At 43.0% G+C, this 23,922-nt stretch overlaps 1 protein-coding gene across 6 annotated transcripts in view; it reads right to left on the bottom strand.

Moving 5' to 3' along the window:
- The window catches only part of KCNIP4 (potassium voltage-gated channel interacting protein 4), a 691,146-nt gene that overhangs the window by 57,157 nt on the left and 610,067 nt on the right, over positions 1-23,922 (bottom strand). The gene's annotated exons all lie outside the window — the stretch shown is intronic.

Genomic DNA, 23,922 nt, shown 5'->3' with positions numbered 1-23,922 from the left:
TTCTTTATCACACAGTGATGACCTTGAAAATTAAGGAATGACAGAGATGCATTTTTGAAAAACTTTCCGTAGTATTCAATTCTCTTTTGATTGTTTGAGTAAGCAGTGTCTCCAGTTGTGTCTGACATTTCCTATGACTTTTTTTCACTTCTTTCAAATAGAGAATCAGCAAATTTGACTCCTGATGCAGGCCAGTTGGCCGAAACACAACTTGTATTGAGTCATCTAATAAAGCTTAGTCTGTTATTTAATTCAAGCTTACTTTTACTGCTGTCCACTCCATTGTTGCCTTGAAAATTAAGGACATAGTTAATGTTATTTTCACTACCTATACATATTTCTCTTCTATATATTGTACACAAAATTCCAGGGCTGTAATATATCACTTGGATGAAACTCAGTCACATGATGTAGCAAAGGATAAATGGGAGTCAGTAATAATCTGAATTAATGAACTAGTGCAATTAAGGCCCCTAATAAAGTAGAGGCAAGTAAAGTGTTGAACGGCCTCCCACTAAACCAGACAGCCATAGTTTTAGTAGGGTATAAAACTAGTATATTGGACTACAGTCAAAAGGCAATATGATCAAGGCAATTATTCAGCTTGGACAGATTGAGAATTAATTCTTCTCCACTTGGATTATAGTAATGCAAACTAGAGAATGACACGGGGAAAAAATTTGTCCCCATCTCCGTGAGCTCAATCCCGTCCCATCCCCACGAGCTCGGTCCCCATCCTGGCCTGGCAAACCATCTGAACCCATCCACACAAACCATCTCCCTTCTGTGTTCCTATTTTCCTCATTTCTAATATCTCCCCTCTGTATCTGTATACTCCCCCCGTATCCATATACCATCCCCATGTATCTCCCCTTTATGTCTCTGTCCCTATGCCTCTATGCACATAATTTCCCCTCTATTTCTGTTACCTTCCTAAGTCCAGATTTCCCCACTCTTCCTCTTCCACACCAATATGTCTCTCTCCTCTCTAACCCCATCTAGCTTCTTTCCCTCTTTCTCCCTCCGTTTCTAGCATCTGGCTCACCTGCTGTCCCCCCCTTTCTCTTTTCTGCTGTGTCTTCATCCACTTGGCCCAGCATCTCTTTCCCTTTCACTCCCTCCTTCCTACTATGAGGGAACACATGCGGTCACAGATCGTGCGGTTCAGCAGCCCCCTGTTACCCGATTGCTGCATCCCACCATCTCCCTCCCTCCCTTCCCCTCACCTTATGTGGCGAATTTAATTGTTCTTCTCCCAGTGGTACACTTTCAACAAGTTGCACGTGGCTGCTTCAGTTGAATCTTCTCTGATGCAACTTCCTGTTTCCGGTTGCATCGGAGGAGATTCAACAGAAGTAGCCACGCCCGCATGCGACTTGATGAACGCGTGCTGTTGGGAGAAGAACAATTAAATTCCGCACATAAGGTGAGGGTGAGGGAGTGAGTGAGATGGCAGAACGCGGCGATCGGGCGGGAGAGGGCTCCTGAACCACGCGATCCGTGACCACATGTGTTCCCTTCACTGCAAAGACAAGACCATTCACCGCTCCATGGGGCGGTGAATGGCCTTGTCCCCATCCCCGCGGCGACTATTATTTTTTTGCTACCCATTTTGGCGGATTACCCGCAGCTCCTTGCAGCTAGCCATGGGTATCAGCCACTGTGTTATTCTCTAATGCAAAATTCACTTATCATAAAATACTGCTGCTAAATTTTACTCTTTAAGGAGCACAAGTCTGATAGAGCCTCATCACTATTACTTTAACTTCATTGACTTCTGATTCATGCCTGTACTATTTTTAAAATAGTGAGTTTAGCCTGTAAAATTCTTACAGGCATTGCACCGACTTATCTCATCCAACTTTTATCTTATTCAATGTCACAAGGGAAATCATGTTTCTATGGTGAATTTATACTCCATTGCTCCTCAGGTACTGATTTATGCTACAAAAGAGCATTAGAAAGCTTTTTTTTTAACCAAGCAGCACAGTTATAGAAATAGACTACTCAAGGATATACGAGTGCAAAGTTCTTATTTTAATTTCCCAAAATATATGAAGATTTTCCTATTTCACAAATGTCTAGAGCAAAAATATGATTTTTTTTTAAATTCATTCTTTCAGTTTTAATAAGTAGTTTTTTATATTTGTATGTTTTGTACTGTCCTCTAGCTATTTCCACTGGTGTCTCTTAGGGTCTTTTTTTACTTAGCTGCGTTATTGTTTATCATCTCGTATTAAAAATTGCTATACTACCGACTCTAACCTCACGAACCTCTCTGATAACATCTCATCTTGTATAACAAATCTCCAATCCTGGGCTCTCACCGTTCAAATGAAACTAAATGAGATCAAAACAAAACTACTTTGGCTCAGCCCAAAACTGGATCAGCTACCCTCCCACATCCCACTTTCCTCTGGCACCAATCTGCAGCTTGAGCACTCTAGCAAAGTTCTGGGAATCATCATCGACTCTACACTTTCCTTTAACGACCACATCAACTCCCTAGTAAAAAAATGCTTTTTCAATCTTCATATGCTAAGAAAAGTCAGATCCTGCTTCCACCAACAACATTTCGCTGTCCTTGTCCAATCCATCATTCTATCCAGACTTGATTACTGCAACTCCATCTACCTAAGCCTAACAAAGAAAAGTCTCCTCAGACTTCAACGGATTCAGAATACCGCAGCTAAACTAATCTTCACAAAAGGCAAATTCGACCATGTCTCCCCGCTTCTGTCTAAGCTCCACTAGCTCCCAGTCATCCTTAGGGTTCGCTACAAATGCGCCTGTCTCACCTTCAAATCTCTGCACGGCATCCTTCCTCCCCTCTTTCCACTATCCTGGCTCTCGAATTCTCACTCCACTAGATCCACTCAGAAATTCAAACTATCCTTCCCATCTCTAAATGGCATTTCCCATACAGGAAAACTTGGAACATCCCTCCTCTTCAGGATCACCGAGCTGTGGAACAACTTTACTGCCCATCTTCGGAGTTTGACCTCCCTCCAACACTTCAGAAAACATCTGAAAACCTGGCTTTTCTCCAAAATGTAACTACCCCCCCCTCTCCATTATTCTAAGTCCCCTCTTTCCTTCCTATTTTCCAAGCCCTTCTTCCTTCCATTGGAGTTCCTTTCTTTGTTTTAATTCCTGTAAACCGTGTCGAGCTCCACTTCCGTGGAGATGACGCGGTATATAAACTTAAGGTTTAGTTTAGTTTAGTTTAGTTTAATTTGAGAATAATTGAAGAAAAATGAAGACTCAGGAAGGGAACTCCATCTTAAGAGAGTAAAGACATATTTATTCAAGATACACATATCACACAAAATAAAAACAGATTTCAATTTACTGTATAAGTATCTTGTAATGTTTCTTCCTTTGTGTTCACCTTTTCCACCTAGAGAGAACATAAGAGAAAGAATAAAAATGTTCACCTAACAGCACAAATGGCCTAATGCAGAATGCACTAAAGTAGGGGTGACCAACCTGTGGCCTGAGGGCCGCATGCGGCCCCGTGAAGTATTTTGTGTGGCCCCGGTCGAGAGCGATGCAGTGTTTTCCTCTGCTGCCCTCAGGTGTTTACCGTCTTGCCGGCTCCCTCCTCTGTCTTGCTGCAGCGTTTGCGCGGCCCCAGAAACATTTTTTTCAGCCAATGCGGCCCAGGGAAGCCAAAAGGTTGGACACCCCTGCGCTAAAGCATTCCATGTTAGTTTTGCCATCTGTGTGCGCTAAGGGACTCATAACTGAAATGGAAATACATCTAAAAACCGGCCTAAATAGGAACTTGGATGATCAGTAAGACAAGTTGTCCAAGTGCTGATAATAAAATCGGATTTTAGACGTATCTAAAAACGACTTAGGCCTTTTCAATGCTGCTGTACGACCAGAGCTAAAAGGGGCGTTTTAGGAGGAGTGGTGAGGGTGGGATGTGGGCTGATTTAAACTAAATAATGACATAGATCATATATTCATAATTACAACACCATTAGTCCACATGGTCTAAATAATGATTTAGATCTGAGATCTTGTATGTGAGTTTGAGCTTTTATTCTCCCATTGCATATATGCCTCACGATAGTAGGTTCTTAATATATAGATTTTTTTTCATATATAAGTTCTTAAAACATGTTTTGATAATATTCTTAATATAAATATGAAGCTTAATATTATATTTTGAAATGTTTTGTCTTAAGCCCAAGTAGTCTTATATATGTGGAGCTTTTTTTATTTTTATATATATATTTTTTTATATTTGCATTGTTTTTATATAGTACTAGCTGATGCCCCGGCGTTGCACGGGTATTTAATGATAGCAATAACACAGTAAATGGATTGAAATAAAGATACTTTATAGTGGTGAATGAAATTATTTTTTTACAGCTTTATAAAAAGTACAGTAATCAAATTATAATGTGAAATATTTGACAAAATGAATACAATACAACTAACACAAAACTTGATTATAAACAACAATTTTAGTTTCACCTCCAGGAGCAAGAACATATAAATTCTTGGGTGAACCCACCCTTGATCAAGCAACATAGAGTTGTCCATGGGAAAAACAGGGGGATCTTAAATCCACTCCACAGTATGTAATAGTCTGTCCCTGTGATTTGTTGATTGTGATAGAGATTGCAAGTCTCACTGGAATTTGCAATCTCTTAAACTGAAAAGGAAGATCTGTTGGAATAAGTGGCAGCCAAAAGTTTCAGTATTGATTTAAACAACTCAATATGTGGAAACTCAGGTTGAAAAGAAACTCCATGCAGTTTGTTCCCGGTTCAGAATGGAACCTGTGTTCATAGGTCAGGATATGTGAGTACTCATGTAATGTAATAACATTATGAACTGGGGTGCATGAAGGAAACAGTTACAAACACAGTTAGAACATACAAACTCTATATGTATGGTGTCCGTGGTAGAATAGAAACGATGTCCCTAGTGGTTATGGTGTCATAGAAAGTGTTTTATAGTTGGAATTACTGTGAGAATGGCAGCTTTTTACATTTTTTCCATTGACATGAATGGGTGAAATCTGATTTTCTGTTTGTAGCTCCGCCCACGTGTGCAGGTGGGCCGCGAGACCCCCAGAACATATCACCCCAGGTAGTGAGGGATCTGCATACCAAGTTTTGTTCAAATCGGTCAAGCCGGTTTTGAATTACAGTGAGAATGGCAGGTTTTACATTTTTTCCATTGACCTGAATGGGTGAAATAAGATTTTCTGTTTGTAGCTCCGCCCACGTGTGCAGGTGGGCTGCGAGACCCCCAGAACATATCACCCCAGGTAGTGAGGGATCTGCATACCAAGTTTCGTTCAAATCGGTCAAGCCGTTTTTAAATTACTGTGAGAATGGCAGCTTTTTACATTTTTTCCATTGACATGAATGGGTGAAATCTGATTTTCTGTTTGTAGCTCCGCCCACGTGTGCAGGTGGGCCGCGAGACCCCCAGAACATATCACCCCAGGTAGTGAGGGATCAGCATACCAAGTTTCGTTCAAATCGGTCAAGCCGGTTTTGCGTGATCGCGGCACATACACACACACACACATACATACACACATACATATCTCCGATTTTATATATATAGATGATCTTCTTTTTTTAACTTTTAAATTTTTTTGCTTTGGGATCTTTTTATATTTTATAATTTTTTTATCATTCATATTTTTGTTCACATGGTGGTTTCCGATTTGGTGCGTTTCAGCCCTCATTTTAGCTTTTGATGATGTCATCACGTTTTAGCGCGTTTCCTCTTTTTATGCCCTGCATTTTGCGACTTTGTTTTCCATTTGCTTTTCATTTGCTGCAAGGCTGCGGTATGACGGCGATTTGGTAAGTCTTTCGATTTTTTCTGCAACCGCTTTTTATTTTTGGTGCTCCTCCACATATCACACCCTTGTTTCTTATGGTGTTATGCCTCCCTTTTTTTCATGAGCTTTCCATCTCTTTTTTCGGTAGTTTTTCTATGGCTTTTTCTGAGCTTACCACGGCGTTTTTGTTTTTTGCTATTTTTTCTTTATGTTCAGTTTATTTGCTTTTCGCTATTCTTTTACTTTTCGCCACTTTTTTGGTGTACATTTGAGTTATATGCCTTTATGTTTCATCTAGATAGAAACGGCATTTCAAGTGGTTCACATAACTGTTTATATACCCAAAGACCTCCAAGGTATTGTAGTTGTCCTGATACATCATATGGGTTTAGTTCATACATTTCTTATGTTGTTCTTTTATTAATTGTAGTTATTAACATTGTCTTTTGGACAGTATATACTGATTGCTTAAACGTTTTTAGGGATCACCCATATTTATATATACCTATATTTATTTATATTTTTATATATACATATATTTACTGTGGTACTTTTTTGTTTTTGATTGTAGGTTTAATCTAGAAATGTTTTTGATTATCATCATTGCTTATTGTATTTACATAAGTTATATAAGTTGGCTTCTTTTATTTATTTTATTAATAACGGTTCATTAAATGATTATTGCATTTACTGGTTATATATATATAATTTTTTTGAACTCATTAGGCAATATGAGCCTTTGCACTTATGTATTTTAAGCTCTTGGTTTATTATTGGAGAGGTTTCTTGATTAATAACATCTTTCATTGAACAGTTTTATTGCTTTTAACAATGATTGATAATTTATGTGTATTATAAAAACTTCTTTATATATAGGTTGGTTTTAACATATTTTTGATTCTTTTATGTGCTTTGCTGTTTTTTTATAAATATTTACATTCATATAATTCAGTTTTTTTATTATTGTGCTTTGGTTTTAATATTATCATATTTCTATGTATGACTGTATGTTTATTGTTCTATTTATGTCTTTATATATATGACTTATAGACTCCTGATGCAGGCCGTGAGGCCGAAACATGTACATGTCGGGTCATTGAGTTACTTTGGATGAATAAAGATTTTGGATCAATCAGATGAGTTGAAAGACACTTTTTTGTGCACCTTTCTGATTGGACATTTCCACTCAGATTTGTTCCTGATTTAAACTTAGTCATACTGCAAGTATAACTGAAAGTTTAACAAGGATGCCTGGACGGAACTTGTGTGTTGTGACTTATGCCATGGAAAACCAGGTCTAAGTGCCAAAAAGGTATCGAAAGTGACCAGATAACCACTGCAGACACAAAGTACAGATCCCCCACACTGCCCCAGTGATTACTGACCCCACACAACACCATAAAAATTGGAATAAAAATGTACATACCTGCTTCCAGAACATCAGCACCTAGCATAGCAAAGCCTAGTAGAACAGCACAGAGGTGGCTTAAATGGTGTGGGCTAATGAACCATAGAGCGGAGGACCCAGGCCCATAAGCCACTCTAACCACTGCATTTATGGTGTAACATGTGCACCTTCCAAATCCTCCCAAACCCTACTGTACTGCCATATGGGTGCCACCTGCAGCCGTGAGGACTATTGGAGTGGTAGACAGGTGGGTCTAGTAGGTTTTGGGGGCTCACCATGACCTATAAGGGATTTATAGTGAGATGTTTATGTGGCACCCTTTTTGTGAAATTCGCAGCAGTGCCCTGTAAGGTGCCCCACTACTCTTGCCATGTCTAGGTGCCTAGTCCATTACTTTGCTGGCCTCTCCCACATCCAAAAGGTCCTATTCTAGGCATTTTTGACTTGGACAAATTTTGGGATGAGAATGGGGTATAAAGATAGATGACTTAAGAGGTCTGAGTGATCAAACAGCTGGACGTACAGTTAGACGACTCTCGAAAAAAACAAAATATTTTGGAGGTATTTTTTGAGAATGGACTTTAGACAATGCTGACTTTGGGTGACTAGCAACTTAGGCCCAAAATGGACTTAGGCGCTTCTTTCGATTATGCCCCTACATGCATGTGGCAATTATTTTTGATTACTTTTTGAGAAGGGCGCATTAGAGGCACAGAGGGTGGCTTTTCCTGCACATGTAACATTATCATATGCTAACTGATTACTGCTTGGTTAATTTAGGAGCCCATACAACCTCCAAACTAGGTGGTGGTAAGTGTGTCCATGATTGTAAAATGGCTATGTATTAATGCTAGAAGGATATCAACGTGAAAAATCCCAAACAAGGGAAACACCTGAACCCAAACAATCAAAGGTTTCCATGTATCACACATAAGGGAAAATACAAGATTTGGAAAATTTTATGTAAGTAAATGTGGGAGCCCTCAGGTTCTCATTGTACCCTCGGTACATGCAAGCATAACTCAATGAATGTGCTTCAAAAGAAGCTATTGTTACAGCCCAGCCATACATCACTGGGCACTCACTCTTATAGATGTGTGATTCACAATCAAAAATCAAAGTGAATAAAAGTTCTTTATAACTCGTGTGTGTGTATTTAACAACTCAGTCTTAATAATGCTTATGTTATGAATATTTTTCCAAAACTAAGGGGGGAATTCATCAAGGGGATGCTAACTGATTTAGCATACATTAAACGCTAAAATTTCCATTATATTCCTATTGCATTTTAGAATTTAGCATATATTAATCAATGCACACAAAATCGGTTAGCACCCCTCAATGAATTTCCCCCTCAGTCTTTATACCACAATAGTGCCCAGTGGTCATGAGAAATATCAAAGAGCAATATATTAGAGTTCATATTGTAAGATGCCAACTCTCATCATCATGTGATGCATTTAGGTCAGTGTATCGCAAACTGTGTGCCTTTTGAGATTTTAAGTGTGCTGCAGCTCACTGGGCAGAAAGAGAGGATCCGGGGCCTGTGTCCTACCGTGACATTGGTTGCGTATCTACCGGGACTCCTGCCTTCCTTGTCTCCGCACCCTTGGACCAGCAGCGGCAGTTCTGTGTGCTTTTAACTTCGACACACAGCTGCCGCTAAGCAGTAGTTTAACCACGGTTTCATCAGGCAGCCTTGAGGTCTTTGCTAGGCCAGCCCGCATCGCATCATCGAAGTGGGCCAGCCTAGTAAAGGCCCCAAGGCTGCCTGATGAAACCGTGGCTAAACTACTGCTAGCGGGAGCTGTGTGCTGAAGTTAAAAGCACAAAGTGAACTCTGCTAGGCTAGACAGTATTGCTGGACAGGGAAGGGAGAAAGGGTACTGCTGAACATATGGAGCAAGGAAAGGGGAAGTGGTACTGCTGGACAAGGGGGAGCAAGGAAGGGAGAAGGGGTAATGCTGGATGGGAGGGGGAAGGAGGGAAGGGAGAAGGGGTACTGCTGAACATGGGGAGCAGGGAAGGTAGAAGTGGTACTGCTGAACAGGGGGCGGAGGGAAGGGGTACTTCTGGATGGGAGAAGAGATGCTGCTGGACCTGGCAGAAATGGAGGGAAAGGAAAGGTGCTACACACTGGAGGGGAGGATGAGATGGTGCATGGGGAAGGAGCATGTTGGGTTGGGGGTGGGAAGAAGGGATGCCACTCGAGGGAAGAGGCAAGGACAGAGAGAGAAAGCGTGCAGGAGGCAGAAAGTGTTGGACTTATGGAGAGGTTGAGATAGATGGGGGGACAGAAAGGAGTGAAGGAGAAATGTTACACTCTGGGGAAGGGGGAGAGGGCAGAGAGTGAAAAGCTGGACTTATGGAGGCAGAGAGAGATGTTGGTTGGGGGAGGGAAGGAGGACCAGAGGAGAAGCATGCAGGAAGAAGAGAGAACAAAATGTTGGACTGGTGGAAAAGAGGGAGAAATTTTGGATGGAAGGGGCGCCAGAAAGGAGGAAGGGAAGGGAGATGGACTGCAGGGGGAAGAAAGGAGGAAGGAAAAGAAAAATGTTACACTGGGAGGAAGGAGAGATGACTAAAGGAAGGGAGCGATACCAGACAAGGGAATGGAAGGGAAGGAGGGGAGTTTGGTAGCACTATAGAAATAATAATAGTAGTTGTAGTGGAGAGAGATGCCAGATTATGGGAGAGAGATGCCAGAATGGGAAGGGAAGAGGGAGGGGGATGGAGGGAAGATGTCAGACCATGTAAATAGGGAAGGAAGGAGAAAGAGATGGGGAGGGAAGGGAAGGGAAGACATGGAAAAGTAGATTTTGAGAAGGAAGCAGAAAAATGGAAATATTGAATGTTAATTAAGTTAATGCCAAAGATGGATGCAAGGCAGAAAGTGAAGATAGAGAGAAAAACAGGCAAGAAGGCCCTGGAAACAAAGTTAAAGGCACAGAAAAATAAAGTCACCAGACAACAAAGGTAGGGATAATGATTTTATTTTCAATATAGTGATTGAACTGTGTCAGTTTTGAAAATTTATATCTGCTGTATATATTGTGTGTATATGAAAAATGAAAGGAAAAAATTTGCATTACAATTAGTAAAGTGGATGGGATCTGGGGAAGAGCTTGGGTGGGTCTAGGGTGGAGTTTGGGAGGTCTGTGGTTGGGGATACTCAGTTATATTTGTTAGACTTCTCTGCTGGCAAGCCCTATTGGTATTTCAGAGCCTGTCTGGAGGGCCTCTGCACATGCATGAATGTCAGTGTGATGATGTCACGCATACGCATGATGTCATCACAATGACATTGGCACACTTCAGGGTGCCTCCTGCCATAGCCACTACCTTTAGTGTGCCGCGGCTCGAGAAAGTTTGTGGGACACTGATTTTAGTAAAGCCTATAACACTATTACACACAGACTAGAGAGCTGCACAGGAACGGGGACGACGGGAATCCCGCGGGACCCGCGGGCATCCCGCGGGTTCCCCCTTTGGGTCACGGGGATCCCGTGGGGACGCCCCTAGGGTCGCGGGGATCCCGTGGGGACGCCCCCTAGGGTCGCGGGGATCCCGTGGGGACGCCTCCGAGGGTCGCGGGGTTCCTGCGGGGCTGGATGTACTCAGTCGCTCGGCTCTTCTCCCTACCTTCTCTGCTTGCAGCACAGAGCCGAACGGAAGTCTTCCCGACGTCAGCGCTGACGTCGGGAAGACTTCCGTTTGGCTCTGTGCTGCAGGCAGTGCAGGTAAGGAGGAGAGTAGCCTCGCGGTTCGAGTGGCTACCAAGGGAGGGGGCGGTCCGCCCCGCCACACCCCGCCCCGGTTGCAGCTAGGTCCCCTTACCGGGGCGGCTAGGTCCCCTTACTTTTGTGGCACTTCCCCGACCGACCGACAACAGCCCCGGTCCGACAATCCTCCCTGCCCTGTAGCCGCGAATTTAAATTATCTTCTTACAGCAGCTGTAATAAGGTAATTTAGATTCGCAGTTAAGGGCAGGGAGGTTTGTCGGACCGGGGCTGTTGTCAGTCGGTCGGGGAAGTGCCACAAAAGTAAGGGGACCTGGCCGGCTGTGCTGCACCTGGGGCGGTAGAGAAGGAGGGGGGAGAAGGACGCTGAAAGGCCATGGGGAAGACGGGAGGAGGGGAGGAAGGACTCTGAAAGCACTTGAAGACAGAGGAGGGAGAAGGACGCTGAAAGCACATGGGGAATACAAAAGGGTGGAGAAGGACGCTGAAAGGCCATGGGAAGGGCGGGGGGGGAAGGACTCTGAAAGCACTTGTGGAAGACAGAGGGGGGAGAAGAATGCTGAAAGCACATGGGGAAGACAAAGGGGTGGAGAAGGACGCTGAAAGGACATGGGGAAGACAAAGGGGTGGAGAAGGACGCTGAAAGGCCATGGGAAGGGCGGGGGGGTAAGGACTCTGAAAGCACTTGTGGAAGACAGAGGGGGGAGAAGGATGCTGAAAGCACATGGGGAAGACAAAGGGGTGGAGAAGGACGCTGAAAGGACATGGGGAAGACGGGGGGGGGGGGTGGAGAAGGACGCTGAAAGGCCATGGGGAAGACAGAGAGGGAGAAGGATGCTGAAAGGACATGGGGAAGCAGAGGGGGGAGAAGGACACTGAAAGCACATGTGGAAGACAGAGGGGGGAGAAGGACGCTGACAGGACATGGGGAAGATGGGGGGAGAAGGACGCTGAAAGGAAATGGGGAAGAGAGAGTAGGGAGAAGACGCTGGCAGGGAAGAAGACAGATGCCAGACTATGGGGGGAGCGGAGAGAAGAAGATGGGTGCCAGACTAATTTGGAAGGGGGAAGAAAGGGAGAGGCACAGTAACAGAGCAAATGGAAGATGCAGAAGGAAGAGAGACAGTGGATGGAAGGAATTGAATGAGAACATGAGGAAAGCAGAAACCAGGCAACAAAGGTAGGAAAAGAATTATATTTCTTTTTTTTATTTTGCTTCAGGATAAAGTAGTATATTAGTTGTGTTGATAAAAATTTATAAACATTAGAGGCTCTGGTAGAAACCCATTTGCAAAGTATGTATTCTTCCCAATTAATATTTTCAAATTAATAAAGTCTTTTTGCTTATTTGTAAATGGGTTTCTACCAGAGCCTTTAATTCAGTAGCATAATTAAATGAAATAACTATTTCTGAAGTTTATATGGACGGAGGGGATTCCTCGCGGGGACGGGTGGGGACGGAGGGGATTCCTCGCTGGGACGGGTGGGGATGGAGGGATTCCTCACGGGGACGGGTGGGGACGGGTGGGATTCCTCACGGGGACGGGTGGGGACGGGTGGGACTTTGGCGGGGACGGGTGGGGACGGGTGGGATTTCTGTCCCCGCGCAACTCTCTAACACAGACATCTAATAAATTGAGTGTCCCTGGTACTGACCCCAAAGTGACAGACTGGGTTAGGAACTGACTGAGTGGAAGGCAACAGAGGGTAATGGTAAATGGGGCTTACTCTGAGGAAAGTGGTGTGCTGCAAGGTTCATTTCTTGGGCCTGTTCTTTTTAACATTTTGCAAGTGATATTGCTGAAAGGTTATCTGGTAAGATTTGTCTCTTTGCGGATGATACCAAAATCTGTATGGGGTAGACACACCAGATGGTGTGGATAACATGAGGAAGGACCTGATAAAGTTTGAAGAATGGTCTGGAGTTTGACAGCTAAAATTTAATACAAAGAAATGCAGGGTAATGCATTTGGGCTGTTAAAATCCAGTTTAGGGACTGAAGAGCTTTTGTGTGCAATAGAGGAGCGAGACTTGGATATGAGCGTATGTGATGATCTTAGGTGACCATACAGATTAAAAAGGTGACGGCAAAAGCTAGAAGGATGCTCGGATGCTCCTTTATAAGACTCTGGTTAGGCCTCATTTAGAATATTGTGTACAATTCTGGAGACCACACTTTCAAAAAGAAATAAACAGGATGGAGTCGGTCCAGAGGAAGGCTACTAAAATAGTGTGTTTGCATCAAAGGGCGAGCCGACATCGATGTGGGCATGCTGCTCACACCGGAGGAGCTGAAAAGGTACAGGAAAGGGAATGAGCGGGGCGGGGGAGGGGGGCAGCGGCGCTGCTCAGCCTTACTATATCACTGAGTCTAGCAAGCATATATTTCAATTATATCAATCTAATATCCATACACATTAAGGTTCCTGTGGTCTTTTCTGCAAACATACATGCACGAGAATGTTCATAAAAAAGATGCATATGTCAGCTGCATCCAGCATTTATAAGGAAAAACGAAAAAAATAAATTTCCACCCAAGGAGATTATGTACTGCCTCATTGACAGAAACTGTTTTCTCCTTTCTTGAGGGTGGTTTTTTGTTGTTTTTTTTCATACATCTAGAAACATATAATTTAGATCTAAGAAATTCACCTTCCTGAAAATGGAAAATAGCAACTTGTGACTGAGTTTTTGTCCTTCAAAAAACAATGGATACTATCAGTGGCGTAGTTAGAGGGGTTCGGGGGGGGAGGGGAAGTTCACAGCAGTGCCCTGTAAGGTACCCCACTGCTCTGTTGCCATATCTTGGTGGCCAGTCTATTACAATGCTGGCCCCTCCCACATCCAAAAGGACTTGTTCTGGGCGTTTGGGACTTGGACAAAATTTTGGTCGAGAATATGGTATAAAGATAGACAACCTGGCGGTCTGGATGAACCAGATAGACATATTTTCAGAGAATGAACCAGATAGACATATTTTCAAGAATGAACATTTTTCCCACTGCTGACTTTGGGCGTCTTGTGCCATACACCCAAATCGGACTTAGGGCTCCTTTTACGAAGGCGCGCTAGTGGTATTAGTGCACGCTTATCACACGCTACAATGCCGTGCGCACTAAATGCCAATGCATTAGTATTTTTTATTTAGCGCATGGTTTGCGCACGCTAATCTTAAGCGCGCACTAAAAACGCTAGCGCACCTTAGTAAAAGGAGCCCTTAGACGTATGCTTTGATTAAGCCCCTCCATGTTTTTACATCATTTTGGAAGGTAATTAGATTGTCTTTCAAACACGGGTGTAGAAGAGAATCTAAACTGTGTAGTGGATGAACAGGAAAATAAGTGTCTATTAAATGATAGAAATACTCCTTGATGCCAGCAAAGATGGATGGTTTTGTTGCAGTAACAGAAAGTTGCTTGTGCAGCTGGGCGCATGATAATAATAATAATAATAATAATAATAACTTTATTCTTATATACCGCCAACAATCTTGCGACTTCTAGGCAGTTCACAATAAAAACTAGGCAGCGATTTACAGAGTATAGCAGTGTACACGGTTTGCAATGAATTAGAAAAATTCCGTAAATTGATTGGAAGGATGTTGCAGATGGTAGGAGTTTGCTCAGGAGGCAAGGTTCTTGTTGCCACTTCAAAGTCAGACAAGACACAAATAATGTCATTTAACAGTAGTTCATTTAAATCCAAAAGCAGCTTCTGTATTTTTTTTTTAATTGTTGAATTCAGTTGCCAATTGTCTAAGATGTGTTGTTTTAAAAATATTAATACTAGTCTCAAATTTAGAGAATGACATGGGGACAAAGTTTTCTTCCTGCCCTTGTGGGCTCTGTCCCTGTCCCCACCAGCTCTGTCCTCATCCCCTCCCCATGGGCTCTAGCATCATCCTTGCCCCGCGGTTAACGACAGGTACCCATCCATGTGCCATTCTCTACTCCTGTGTGAATTTTCTCTGGAAGCATGATACAGATTATTTTCAGCAGCATATGAGAATCAATCTTTCCTAGCTAAGTAGTTGGAGATATAAATTTCAACTCACAGATTACAGTTATTGTTTCCACTTTGCATTTTCTGGTTCTAAAGTCCCTGGGTGGTCCAGTTGATGCAGGCACTTAGAAAGTTTTCTTTTGTTGTCTAGGAGCGAAGTTAGATATAGAGCAAGTTCAGATCTTGAGAGGAAAACGATGAGCTGCATGTAATATTAGGGGCAACCTTTCTCTATACAAATAAATGAATCAAACTAAAAGAAGGAATGAAATTCAGAATAAAACTGAGGACTGGTGCCTCAAATATTGAATAGAAGTATGTAAAAATTTGAGCTGTCCATAAATTTTAAAAAAGGGTGTATTCTGCAAATGGCGCCTACATCGGCTGGCACCTGTAAAAATGTCATCGGCTGTGTGTCAATCATTTGTAGGCACCGTTGACAGAATCATGGCTAACAAAAAACTTAGGTGCTGTAATGTACACCAAGGTTTCAAAGACCTATTGGGTCCATTAGAGACATTTGTTAACTTAAAGACTAATTAATGAACCTTTAATTCCTTGATGATCTTTATACACATCCAGGGAGGGAGGGGGGGAGTAAAATATTTTATTTATTATCTGTTTGAAGATAAGGGCAGTTTATATGTTACTCTTCTGATTGTATACTTTGTTTGCTCTTTGTATAAGTTTTGAAAATGAATAAAGATTTACATTAAAAAAAGGCCTACATTACTGGCACCTAGGTTTGACAGAGAATTGTGTATAGTGGTGCCTAAGGTCTTCTCCACCCCTAACCACGCCTATTTTGACCTTAGATGTGACCAGTGGCATACCTAGCATATGTGACACCCGTGGCCCATCATTTATTGCTCCCCCCCATCTGTACGAAAAACATGATTTTTAGTAACAAGCCACACGTCACACATGAGTACCTAGGAAAAGGCAGCATCTTACATATTGCAGTGAGCAGTACATCAATACACCAATTGTAAAACTAAACAAGCCAGACCAGTACAGATCAATCCTACACTGTCAATCCTAACAGAAAACCATGTCTTTCGAACACACAGAACACAGAAAACACCTTCGCCTAGTTTGGAATATGTCATAACAAACTAACCCCTCCCCCTTTTACAAAACTGTAGTGTGGATTTTAGCCATGGTGGTAACAGCTCTGACACTCATAGAATTCTGAGCATCAGAGCTGCTACCACCACAGCTGGCGCTAAAAAACTCTCCACAGTTTTGTAAAAGGGGGGATAAAATAGAAATACATAGACAAAGGTTAAATTGAACCAACAAGAAGCATAAAATGCAACACCACAGAAACAGTGACATATGTCTCCTAAAGCAATAAATAAATAGAAAATTTTTGTTCTACCTTTGTCTTCTCTGGTTTCTGCTTTCCTCATCTTCTTGTTACTGTCTTCCTTCCATCCACTGTCTGCCATCTCTCTGCCCCTCCCTATATGGCATCTTCTCACTTTCTATGCCCCTTCCAGAAACAGTATGCCTCCCCCTTCCATCTCTCCTCTAGACCCCCCCTCCCCTTTGATCTGGCATCCATCATCTTCCCTCTGTTCCCTCATGGTCTGGCATCTTTCTCCTTTCATCTCTCTTTCCCTCCCCCCTGTGGTTTTTAGCATCTCTCTCTTCTCATTTCCTCCACTCAGATCTGATATCTCTGTCTCCTTCCCCGTTCTCTGGCATCTCTCTCTCCTCTCTCTCTCTTCCCTTTCCTTCTCTGGTCTTCCTTCTTTATTTTCTGCCTCCGTTTAAATTAAATTATTTCTTACTAGGCAGTCCTCAGTTTCCCTCTTTTCACTATGTCTACCCACAGCATGCCACCCCTTTCCTTCACCCCTCCACTATCTCACTAACTCTATCTTCTTCCCCCATCCAACATCTGTCCTTTTTCTGTATCCCTCCTTCCATCCAGTATGTGTTCTCTTTCTCCACTTCCATTCAGCATTTGCTCTCCCTTCTCCCCACTTCCATCATCTGATCTCTTCTCTCTCCCCTTTCTACCCACTTCCATCATCTGCCCCCTTCTCTCAATCTCTCCATCCACCACAGGCCCATCTTTCTCCCTTCCTCACCTTTCCAATTTTGGCAACAAGATTTGCAATGCCCCCCTCCCCCCCGGACAACAGGCCCGGTCCGACAAACCTCCCTGCCCTGTGGCCGGTGATGTCTAAACTGCCTTCTTACAGCAGCCGGAGCATTGTAGTTGCATATGGTTGCCGTAAAGGTCATCTCTGATGCAACTTCCGGTTGGGTCAGAGATGACCTTTACGGTAGCCACATGCAGTTTCAACGCTCTAGCTCAGGGGTGCCCACACTTTTTGGGCTTGCAAGCTACTTTTAAAATGACCAAAATGATCTACCAACAATAAAATAAAAAAAAAAAACACAAAGCATACTGTACGCTGAGAAAATGTTAATTATCATTCCTATTCTGGGGTTTTTTCAAAGAAGTCAAGGTAGATGACTGTATGCACTGTCACCTCAGTAACAACCATACAAAAATAGACAAATATGCCCCCTCCCTTTTTACTAAACCACAATAGCAGTTTTTAGCGCAGGGACCTCCGCTGAATGCCCAGGGCTGCTCTCGATGCTTATAGGCTCCCTGCGCTAAAAACCGCTATTGCAGTTTAGTAAAAAGGAGTCATAGTGCAAAATATAGACAGCAGATATAAATTCAGACACATTTTGATCACTAAATTGAAAATAAAATCATTTTTCCTACCTTGTCTGGTGATTTCATGAGTTTCTGGTTGCACTTTCTTCTTCTGACTGTATCCAATCTTTCTTCCCTTCTTTCAGCCTGTATGCTTCCTCTCCTCCAGAACTCATTCCCTCCCCCAACTTTTTCTTCCTCTCTCCCTGCCCTTTTTTTCAACCTGCCTCCCTTTCTTTTTTCTCTCTTGATGCCCCCTTTCTTTTTTTCTGTTTCCTTTCTGTCTCCCTGCCTGTCCCTTTTCTTTCTTTCTCCCTGCCCTCCACCAAGCAACTCCTGCCACCATGGGGGAACAGGCCCCAAAGCCGCCGCGGTGACTGCCCCAAGCTCTCTTTGCTTCCCTGCGTCGGGGCAACCAGCATTCCTCTCCCCGACGTCAATTCTGCCGTCGGAGAGGAAGTTCCGCCCAGCCAGGCAGCGATTGGCTGGCCCGAACTTCCTCTCTGACGGCAGCCTTAGGGGGGGGGTGCACAGCCGGCCAGGTCCAGAAAATGGTCGATCGCCAAGGTAAAGTGAGTCTATCATGAAGCCCGAGATGGGTTCCGCGATCGACTCACTTTGCCTTGGCGATCGACCATTTTCCGGACCTGGCTGGCTGTGCATCCCCCCCAAGGCTGCACCCGGGGCGGACTGCTCCCCCCCGCACCCCCTTGGTACACCACTGGATGTGACTCCGGCGCTTAGGAGGGTAGGTGCCTCCCGGCTCCTACTTATTTTTAACAACTTTGCAATTGGTTTGTAACAGCACAGTCAATTAAAACCAATTAAAGCAATTATGTTAGGAGGCGACAGGGCGTTTATAGAATATGGGCCAAAGTGTATTTCTTTAACCTAAATGGCAGAAGCTTGACTTATTTATTTATTTAGATTTCTATCCCGTTCTTCCAGAAGCTCAGAACGGGTTACAAGTAGACACTCACAATCATTTGAAAACAGACTAGTCATGACAACAAATAGGTTACAGTAGACAATAACAGAGCTAATTCTAGAGACCAGACTGGTCACAGCGAAGAGTACTAGGAGAAGTATATTGAGGAGGCAATTTTTAATGGCCCGTTTGGCGGAAGAGGAGGATCTCTACTGCTCTGCGGACGGTCATTAGTGAGTCTTGTGATCTGATCTGCGGACGGTCATTAATGAGTCTTGTGACCTGATCGGTTCCATAGCTGAAGTAGGAAAGGGCTGTAGGACTTGAACATAGCCTCGTGCAAAGACCTTGCCCTCTGCCCCCTGTTTCATTCATATTTCACTGCAGGATATTAAATCATGATCCTGATTTGATTATTGCATTGTATTGATGTATATTTTCATCTTACCATACTACCTGTCTATCTTTTTGTAAACGCTGTTGAGCAGTGTGTTTGTTTCAGGAGCTGGTTGTTCCTGTGCAGGTGAAAGGCAGGTTCTACTCAATTATGTACACCATCTGCTCATTTCACATTGAACCATAGTGGAGGAATCATGGGATAGCACATGGTTGAAGGACATGCAGATCAAGTGGCTGGAAAGAGGGATAAGCAATCTTCATCCATCATTTCTGACAGGTACATTCCAGCTGCTAATTAATAAACTAGGCCTGACCAAGGGTAGGTGAACTAGTTTCTATAAAAAAATCAGTGTATTTTCCATCAACTACAGAAAACCAAGCCTTTTTTTGTTGTGGCATGATCTAATATAAATATAAACACTTCTATTTAACTTCAGCAGCAGGTGTTGTTACTGTATTCTTTTTCTGAGAGTGTCTGTTATGTTTCCAAATACACGTTTTACACATTTATACGTAAATTTTGATGTCTGGCCTTTTTCTCTTAGACAATGTTATCAGTTCCCAGCAGCTGGGTCTGTTTAGTATTCTTATTGTCTCCAAATGCTATCTTCCTGTCACCTTGTTTCTAATCTTTCTACACACGCACAAAAGACCAAAGTAAAGAATATGTTTGTACCTGTCTATTCGGAAGCATGATAGAATGATGCCAGATGTGCTGTTCTTGTTATAACACTTAACGTGAGGTTCTACTAATTGCCTGGAAAAAAAAATCAATTCAAAGGGGCCATTTACTAATAGGTAAGCCTGTGCTATCTGCTGCAGACCCATTTTATTCCTCTGGACTTTGTAGCAGGCACCATTAATACACACTAGCTATTATCAAACAAAACTCTGATAACCCTGACATCAGAACCAGACCTCAGTTTGAGGGAGAGTTCCCATTAGGATCGTTAAATTGCTTGTGAGTGGAAGAGGGGTAGGGGCAGTAGTGCAGCGAGAGAGAGGCGCCCGGGGCGATGGCGCCCCCTCCCCCACCCTCTTCTCCCCACCCCACCCCATCTACTCTTTCCCCACCCCCTCCTGCCACGTGTGCTCGCACACCTCTTCCCTTCCCCATACCTTTTTAATATTCCGGGCCTGAGCAGCAACCCCCAACCTGCTGTTCGTGCCAGCGTCGGATCTTCCTCTGATATTACTTCCTAGGTGTGGGTCCAGGAAGTGACATCAGAGGAAGAGGGCCAATACAGGATCAGAGGAAGGACTCAGGAGAGACCTGGAGGGATGGAGTCTAGGAGGTTGGGAAGACCTGGTCATGTGTTTTAAGAACTATGTCTAACCCTGTATGTTTTGTTTTTATAGAGGACTAAGGTGGAGGTTTGTGCTGTGGCTGGACAGGAAATTGGAATGCAGAAGAGGAGGGAAGGGGAAAAGAGAACAGATTTGTGAGAGGAGATGAGACACTGGGCACAGGAAATTAGGGTTCAGGCTGGAGAAGAGATGGCTCAGAGGAGATATAATAGAGATTTATAAAATACTGAGTGGAATAGAACTGGTAGATGTGAATCACTTGTTTACTCTTTCCAAAAATACTAAGACTAGGGGCAGTGGCATACCATGGGGAGGGAGAGGTGGCAGTATGCCCCGGGTGCAGCCTTAGGGGGGGGTGCACAGCCGGCCAGGTCCAGAAAATGGTCGATCCCGGGCTCCGTGATAGACTCCTTTGCCTTGGTGATCGACCATTTTCCGGACCTGGCCGGCTGTGCACCCCCCATAAGGCTGCCATTGGAAAGGAAGTTCGAGCCAGCCAATCGCTGCCTGGCTGGGCGGAACTTCCTCTCCGTCGGCCCGACGCTAAGAAGCAGAGAGAGCTTGGGGCAGCCGCCGCGGCGGCTTTGGGGCCTGTTTCCCGATGATGGCAGCGGCGGCTTGGTGGAGGGCAGGGAGAAAGAAAAAAAGGGGGCAGGCAGGGAGACAGAAGGGAAACAGAAAAAAAGAAAGAGGGGCATGAAGAGAGAAAAAAGAAAGGGAGGCAGGGAGAGAGGAAGAAAATGTTGGGGGAGGGAATAAGGTCTGGAGGAGAGGAAGCATACAGGCTGAAAGAAGGGAAGAAAGATTGGATGCACAGTCAGAAGAAGAAAGTGCAACCAGAGACTCATGAAATCACCAGACAAGGTAGGAAAAATGATTTTATTTTCAATTTAGTGATCAAAATGTGTCTGAATTTATATCTGCTGTCTATATTTTGCACTATGGCCCCCTTTTACTAAACCGCAATAGCATCATGCATTGGAAAGATTCCGTACATGTGAAAAATCAAACTGTGACCGGGAAGCAACAAGGAAATTAGCGAGTACACAAAATGTATTTACCAAGATGAGTAAAGCCAAGAAAAATGAAATGCAGATTGCCCACCTGGTGTTGATAAAAAAAAAGCTTTCATATCACAGATATCTTTCTCAACAAGGCTAGGCTATATGTGATCATACAGATGAGATATCTAATTTTTTTTTTAATTTGTTGAAGTTAAGGGGTGAAGATGTTCCTGAAATAAACCAATGGCTACAGTGAACAAATTTCAGATGGTTATCAAATGAAGTGTCTAATGAAATGCTTATGATCATGCATCAGGATGTGTTAAGAAAAGTGCTTGTGAACATCCAAAATTGTAAGTTTTTTCCTATTATGACTGATGAAACAGCTAATGTATGCATCCACGAACAAGTTTCAGTTTGCATTTGCTGGGTTGGTAAAAGTTTAGAGGTTCACAAAGACTTAATTGGATTTTATGAAACAGGTGAAACAACAACAGAAAACCTTTTCAATATTGTTGAAGATGTCTTGGATTTTAAAGAGTGCAGGGGACATTGCTCTGATTGAGCCAGAAATGTCTCAGGAGTAAGGAATGGTGTGTAAACTAAAGTCCGGGAAATGGAGCCTCGTGCTATCTTTGTTCATTTTTTGGCATTGTGGAGTCCATTCCGGGCTTTCCTGCAACTCTGTGCACATTCACACAAAACACTTTAAAAGGAGCAACAAAACTTTTATTCTTCTCCAGACCTGTGCCTGTTTCCTCACAATCTCAGGGAAGGTAAAACAGTTGCATAATTCTTAAAGCCTTAATTCAGTTCCGCAACATATTCAAATTATGAGGGTGGCTTACCATAGCCCAGCAGAGACCAGTCATCTCCAAGATATTCTCATACACTCTCCAGTTCTTTCCAAGGCTCCCTCTCATCCTACAGCTAGGAAAGGTGGAAGTCTCTTTCTCAGGGACCTCCTCTGAATGATTCTAGTCTGTGCCAGAAGAACCCCTTCCTGCCTGAGTCCCATCCCTCTGATTCAGCAGTGATGTATAATGGATCTCAGCATTGAGCTGCAAAGTTCAGGGCATTCTGGGATTGGTAGTTCCCGCATATTTGTTTTCTGCCCCCTGCTGCCAAGGGGTATAAGTGCAACTTCAGTAAGGGAAACCCCCCCTGAATTTTTCACAGGCACACTCTCTCAATGTTGTTGTTCAGGAATGTGTTGCAAAAGTTTTCAAATGTAGGAATGAGATCAGGAAACCGATTAATTTTGTTAGTGCATCTCCTAAATGAGTAGCAGAATTAAAAAATGTGAAACATTTATCTGATGCACATAACCTGCGACCATTTGCACCCACAAGATGGACACTTTGTGCAGCTAGTCTGAAATCAGTTATTGACAATTATCATGAGCTACTTGAATATTTTCACATGAGAACTGTGGAAGATCGCTCTGATACTGGAGCTAAAGCAAATGGATTTTGTTGCAGACTTTTGCTGTGTACTTCATATCACAACTGCTTCTGAAGTTATTCTCTCAAATAGATGTAGCAAATACAGTATTACAAGCCAGTAATCTTTGCATCCAGCAAGCATCATCTGTTACTAAATATTTGAAAACCACCCTTCAGTATTTGCGGAATAACTTTGATATGTTCTGCTCAGAAACAAAAGAATAGGCAAATAGGCTGAATATTGAAGAACCAGCTCTCTCAGATATTCGTTTTATGATCGGGATATTAAAAACTAATAAACTTGAAACTTGAAACTTGCAGAGTATCAAATCGGTTGGAATCAGATGTTGGTGAGCAATATACGTTTTTCACAGCAGCAGATTTCCTTAGGTGCTAGTACATTGAAGTTTTTGTTAATGCACTGACTGCTTTACATGACAGATTTGACAAAGAAAGCTTGAATTTACTTATGCAAGTTGAGAAATTTGTAATTGGGGAAGATTCGGGAGAAAGTGTGTTTCAGTTCTGTGGAAGTGATATTGATAGTAGTAGATTAACTTTACAACCTGATATGATGTTGGATATAATATGAGCTAAAACTAGTTACCCCAGCAGCATATAATATAATCAGGAAAATAGTATATAATACTGCTCATACCGGACAATACATATCTGTATTAGAGGCCCAACAGTCATACACCCAGTCACACTCAAACCTATCCATAAACAGGTTCGCAACAGCGGGGGCCATCGTTATCCCCATAGCAATACCAGATTTCCGATGAAAGAGCTGGCCCTCAAACATGAAAAAGCTCTCACATAACACTATTTTAGCTAAAGAACAAATAAACTTAGTTGGAACTGCAAAATCTAATCTTTTTTCTAAAGTGTCATGAATGATTTGAAGTGCTTCAGTTTGGGGTATAATTGTATAGAGAGAGCAGACATCTATAGTTACAAGGATAGAGTCAGGAGCAGGTTTAATTACATCCAATTTTTTTAAAAACTGGGTAGTGTCCTGAGTGAAGGCAAAAGTTTGACACACAAACTTCTGGAGAAATTTATCAATATAGATGGACGTGGCTTCAAGTAAAGCACCACGATTTGACACAATTGGTCTACCTGGGGGAGAGGTGGAAGACTTGTGGATCTTTGGGAGTAGATAGAAAATAGGAATCTTGGGGTGG

Source organism: Geotrypetes seraphini, chromosome 1 (genome assembly GCF_902459505.1).
Source record: "Geotrypetes seraphini chromosome 1, aGeoSer1.1, whole genome shotgun sequence".
NCBI lineage: Eukaryota > Metazoa > Chordata > Amphibia > Gymnophiona > Dermophiidae > Geotrypetes > Geotrypetes seraphini.
Note: the sequence above shows the minus strand (reverse complement) of the source record. Positions and strands in the feature narration are given on the sequence as shown.